Raw genomic sequence first — 6403 nt, forward strand, 5'->3', positions numbered from 1 at the left:
TAAGTTAACTTATTTTAGAGGTTTAAATATAGAATAATTAGAATCTAAAAGTACAATTGAGTGTTCATATAGACAAAAAATGAGAAAATACTCAAAGTAGTAGGAAGGATAAACTATCTTTTGAAATTAAAATTTAAAGTAGTCAGTTGGGTGTGGTGGTATACACTTTAATCCCAGCACTTGGGAGTCAGAGTCAAGCAGATCTGTATGAGTCCAGGGCCAGCCTGGTCTATAAAGTGAGTTCTAGGCCAGCCAGAGCTACTTAGTGAGACCCTGTCTCCAAAACATAAGATAAAATAAAATGTAAAGGAATAAAATTGGGTAAGCTGATATACTTTGTGATGTGTTAACAAGCATAGCATTTGGAACTATTATCATGCTTCTGAAAGTATCTTATGTAATATTTTAGAACCTGTATTAGCATATAATAATTACATACAATGGGCTTCCCTGTGACATTCTGTACATGCACATAATGTGTTTTGATTATATTCATGTAATATTTTTAAGTCACCCATTTAATTAATGTAATCTTTACCTGTTGAAGCCTTCCTCAAGATTTCTTGAGCAGGATTTTTGCAACAAGTTTCTGAATTCAGAATATGGATATAGTCCCTGGCATGGCCTTGGCTGGCACTGTTCCCCGTTGGAGGGCCTGAGGCTCTGTCTCCAGTGCTGCCCACTTGCTTTCTGTCTGTGCAGGGCTTCCTCCAGATGGGCCATAGCACACAAAGTCAAAGACAGTATTTGTGTAGCCAGAGCTTTTAAAACAAAACAAAACACACAGAACCGCAGCCTCTAGGGATCAGAGTCAGATGCCTGCCGACTCTCCCAGAGAAAGGCCACATGCTGCCCTAATAACGAAGACATTCACATGCTTGATTAACCCTTGTATCAACAGCTTCACTTTCAGTCAGTGTGCTGGCTCATAGGTGGCATGTGTGTGTGTGTGTGTGTGTGTGTGTGTGTGTGTGTGTGTGTGTGTGTGTGTGTGTACATCCTGTTACTAGGAAGTGCAGTAGGAATACAAGTCAGGTCACTAAACCTAGTAAGGAGTCAGATGTCTTTCCAAACAGACTTTGCAACATAAATGACAGTGACCCCCCCCAATATATGTCTGGCACAGTGACATATATTCACCAGTGTTCTGCACCTAGCAAGATGACTACCTGTATACCCCATGCAGGGAACTCCTGCAGGGACCATGTGGTCTGCAAGCAGGCCTGACTGCTCCATTAGCAGCAGAGCTGATCAAGAGCTCTAGGTCTGAAAAGTAGAAATAATGACTGATATGAACGTCCCAGGGCTTGAAGCTGCCTATGGGAGCTTTGCATGCTTGGTGAAGAGGAAGTATTCCCAGAGCCACAAAGCGTTCACAGCACAACGTATCAAAGGTGACATGAAGTTTCCTGGCCAGGGGAAGAAGGTCAGCTGTTCTTAGGTTTGACCTGTGGGGGCAGGGGTTCAGGGGAGCATATCTGCATTGTCATGAGGGAACTTGGGGTTCAGAGGCAGATTGCCTATTTGTACCATTGGTAGGTGTCAAAGCTAAGGTGTGAGCTTGGGACTTCCTGTTGAGTCGGAGTTCCAGCTGTGGTTTGATGCCGCCTCTGCACACTGCAGCACAGGAAATGGTCCACTCGGAGAGGAACAGAAGTGACTTTTATGCTGGGTCTTTAGGCACAGGCTTGTAATACCAGCTACTTGGGGATCTGAGGCAGGAGGATCATGAAATCAAGGCCAGTCTGGTCAAACAACAAAGAGCCTATTTCCAAATAGAGAAGGTGCTGGAGAAGCCTAGCCTATTTGGCAGATTCCTGACCAATGAGAAACCCTGTCTTGACGGAAAAAAGGGGGGGAGGAACACACCTAAGATTGTCTACTCGCCTCTGAATTCATGAGCACACACACGAACACACATCAACGATAGAGGGCAGAGATGTAGCTAACAGTGTGTCCCAGTTAAGTCTCTATTCCTGGCATAAAAGCATCTTGGAGAGCAAACGGTTTATCTCGTCTTACTTCCAGGTAGCAGTTCATCGATGAGGGCAGGAACTCAAGGCGAGAACCTGGGGGCAGGGCCTGAAACAGAAGCCATGGAGGAATACTGTTTACTGACTCGTTCTTCACGGCTTGCTCAACCGGCTTTCTTATACAACCTGGGACCATCAGCTCAGGGGTGAGGTGGACCCTTCCACATCAGTCATTAATAACATACCCCAGGGTGGTTCAGAGCTTTGGCTGCTCTTCTAGAAGACCCGAGTTTGACTTCCAGTGCCCACGTGGTGGCTGGGATATGACACTCCCTTCTGGCCTCTGCAGGCTTTGCATTTGTGTGGTTGCACTGACATAGATACGGGCGAAACAGCCACACATATAAAAGTAATGACAGTGGTTTTTCTTTGTTGTTGTTGTTTGTTTTTTGTTTTTTACGAGACAGGGTTTCTCTGTATTGTTTTGGAGGCTATCGGTCCAGCCCGGCCTCGAACTCACAGAGATCCGCCTGCCTCTGCCTCCCGAGTGCTGGGATTAAAGGTGTGCACCACCACCGCCCGGCGACAGTGTTTTAAATTAATTACTTCCACACAGTCAAGATGATGGGGGCATTTTTTTCTCAACTGAAGATGATTTGTTTTGTGTCAGGAAAAATCTCACTAGGACACACCAGCGTATCACTGTCAAACCATAACCCTTCCTTTTGTGTTTATTCCCACAATCTCATACTAATATCACAAGGTAAAACACAACTTTACAAGTTTAAGCATTTTTCAACGCTTTTGAAAGTCTGAAGTCTCTCAACTGTGTCTGTAAAATAAAAGACAAGTTAAATACTTCCTTCCTTCAAGAGGGAAGAACCAGGGTGCAGTCACAAGTAAATCAAAGCAAAACCAAAGGTCAACGATATAAAAAACTCAGTGCTTGGTGTCTGGGACCTACTCACATCTAGGCTCAAAAGGGCCTGGGGCAGCCTACTTTCCCAGGTCTGCCCTCCACGGCACACACATCATCTCATAGGCTCAGGCTAGTTTCTACTCTACAACTACTGCTGTCCTAGGTAGTCATCCCATGGTACTGATATCTCCAATATGTTAGGGTCCCCTGCAACTGAGGCTGAACCCTTACCATTGATCTTTCCTGGCCTCTCTTCAGGACCAGAAGGCCTGACAGTACCAAGCCTCAGCTGCTTTCCATGATCCCTTCATGCCTTCAAAACTCTTATACATTACCAAGTTCTGCTACCGCATGAGGAGATAGCCTTACCCACTCTGGACCACAGCTTGTGTGTGTGGACCCTGAGGAAAGACCACCAGAAGATTTCACTTTAATGATGCTGGTCTCTTAATTACTGCTAATTTCTCAACTCCAGCTGACCAGCATCGATTGTGCCAGTAAAGCAATGGTTTCAATATATTGGTTCTGGTCTCGTGTGAAACCCAGATGATTCTTCAACTCCAACTTACCAAACACCACAGATTCTTTTTAGACATGATTCTTTAGCTCATTTCCCCTTTTATTTTTGAGATTATAACATAATTACATTTCTCCCTTCCCTTTCCTCCTTCCAAACTCTCCCACATGCCCTTCCCATCTCTCCTTTAAATTCGTGGCCTCTTTTTTTTCACTGTTATTGCTTGCATGTAAGTATATACATATATATTCTAGATATAACTTACTAAGTCCCTATAATGTTACTTGTATGTTTTCAGGGCTTATCATTTTGCTCTAGACAACCAATTTGTGTGCTCTTCTCTGAGAAGACCACCTCGCCCACTCCCAGCTTTCCTTAGTTGCCTATAGTTCTTAGGGCTGTGGTACCCTGGACTTTTCCCCATCCTCTATGGCATGTCCATTGGCTTCATCATTGTTCAGCTCATGTTTGGGCAGTCATATTGGTGAGACTTCATGGGCGTAGCTTCTGACATTATAGAAGACACAGTCTCACAGAAAACTCCGTGATCTTCTGGCTCTTAGATTCTTATAGAACTCAGGACTACCTGCCCAGGAGTGGCAGTGCCCCACAGTGATCTGGCCCCTCCCACATCAATCACCAGTCAAGAAAATGTCTACAGACTTGCCAGCAGGCAATCTGAAGGAAGAATTTTCTCTACTGATGGTCCTCTTCCCGGATGACTCTTGCCTGTGTCAAGTTAACACAAAAATCTTGCCAGGACTCAGCCATTTTGCAGCCTGCCTGTGACCCTAGGTCTCCAGTGACACAATACAAAGACTGTTTGTTTTTGAGACAGCATTTCCCTGCATAGCCCTGGCTGTCCTGGAACTCACTACGTAGACCAGGCTGGCCTCAACCTCAGAGATCCTTCACCTTTCTCTGCCTCCTGAGTGCAGGCGTTAAAACCATGCACAATCAGGTCTGACTTTTTTTTAAAGCTATAACTTCTTGATGATAGTTCTTTTTGTAAACTATGTATATGCGTAGTTGTTGAATTGCTTTCTGCATTTACTTATTTACTTAATTTTTAGGCGGGGTCTTATGTAGCAGAGATGCCCTTGAACTTATAGTTGTTTGGAATCTGTCTACTCTCTGGATTAAGGCACATGCCACCATACACCTAGTTTTATGCATTTGCTGGGGGTCAGACTAGGGTTTTGTGTACGCTAGGCAAACACTCTACCCAATGAACTATGTTCACAGCCCTTACCACGATCTATATGTAAAGCAAGTCTTGTAAGAAAGATAATGGCCAAAAGAGAAAAGAAGGTGTGTGCCCTGGTGGACTTGGAGTAGTGGCTATCCTAGGACGCTCTCTCCCCCGAAAGGACTAAAGCCCTCATCACTGATGTGTTTGTGTTGCCACAGTGAGTTTGTTATGAAAGTGAATTCCACCTTCTCTCCTGCTGTTGAGACACAGCGGGAAGGCTGCTCCACATCGTCCTCATTGTTGGCTTTCCCACCTCCAGAACCACAAGCCAAATAAACTAATATCCCATACGAGTTACTGAAACATCGGACCTGTGTTTGAATCTTCAATACTTACCTTTGCAAGAGCATTTCTACAAATTAGTAGGACAACTTTTGCACGAAGATTTGAATCACTGAACTTTTGTCAGAGCCCTCATAAATAGCAGTCAAATTCTGCACCATGAGCAAGTCTAATGTATCGGGTGAAAGCCTGGAGATTTAAATGAAAGATAAGACGTCCGGCTGTTTGTGCTAAGAGAATGTGTGTGTGCGTGCGTGCCTGCTTATTGCAAGTAGGGAGCAGCCTTACATACAGACTTACAGCACAATGGAAAAGCCCCAGCTGTGAAGAGTTTGTGTTTCCTAATTGGAGGTTGATGCCAGTGGGGCAAGGCTGGGGCTGTAGCCAGGACTAGAAAACAGGATGCACCTGTGGTTATTGGCTGACAAGCAACTCACAGAGCCCTGTGGGTTCTGGGACCCAACACATTTAATAACTTTAGTGTAGCCAGGCGTTGGTGGCACACACCTTTAATCCCAGCACTCAGGAGGCAGAGGCAGGCGAATCTCTATGAGTTCAAGGCCAGCCTGGTTCACAGAGCCAGTTCCAAGACAGCCTCCAAAGCCACTGAGAAAACCTGCCTCAAAAAAAAATATATACATATACATACACTTTAGTGTATTTGTATTCAAAGTTTTTAGGAATGATTAAAGACCTTAAGAACTTTCTAGAACTCTATCATCTAGTGACTTACATTGTCCAGTTCTGCACACATAGGAAACATACATTCAGATAACAGTTGCTATGCTGCAAGTTACTCCAAATGTATCCGTGAATAGGGAGAGAGAGAACACTCCTATCACATTTTATTAAACCTCCTGAGTTCAGGGAGTTGGGATTGGGCTGCATCTCTTTCTTCCACACAGTATCAACTGAGGTCACTTGTACTTAAGCTGTGACTTGAGTTGGTCTGAAGGATACAGAAGGCTGGAATTGTGGTCTCGGCGTGGTGGGACATTGTGGAGCTGCCCCATAGGGGACGTACCCGTTTTATGAGCTCTTGTAACTAAGCTCCAGAAACCATGCTGAGTTTAGCTGGTTACCCACTGTGCAAGGAAGGCACCTTTAGTGGCAACTCTTATGTTAATGCTTTTTCATGGAAACACCAAACCTTTTCAGATCCACCTCCTTGGCAATGGCTGTGGTCTGACCACAGTTTATGCTCAATCTTACCCACCCTAGAATCAGCCAGAACTTGGTCTCCTTTTGGGGCTTCTCATTTACCTCATGATGTTCTAACTGAAAACAACTTCTCCTTCTCCTTCTTCTTCTCCTTCTTCATTTTGTAGGCTGTCCTGGACCTGGAACTCGATCTGTAGACCAGGCTGGCCTCGAACTCACAGAGATCCTCCTGCCTCTGTCTCCGGAGTGCTGGGATGAAAGGTGTGCGCCACCAACGCCCTGCTCTAACTGAATAAACC

The sequence above is a fragment of the Mesocricetus auratus genome, unplaced genomic scaffold, assembly GCF_017639785.1.
Source record: "Mesocricetus auratus isolate SY011 unplaced genomic scaffold, BCM_Maur_2.0 Super-Scaffold_100027, whole genome shotgun sequence".
Taxonomy (NCBI): domain Eukaryota; kingdom Metazoa; phylum Chordata; class Mammalia; order Rodentia; family Cricetidae; genus Mesocricetus; species Mesocricetus auratus.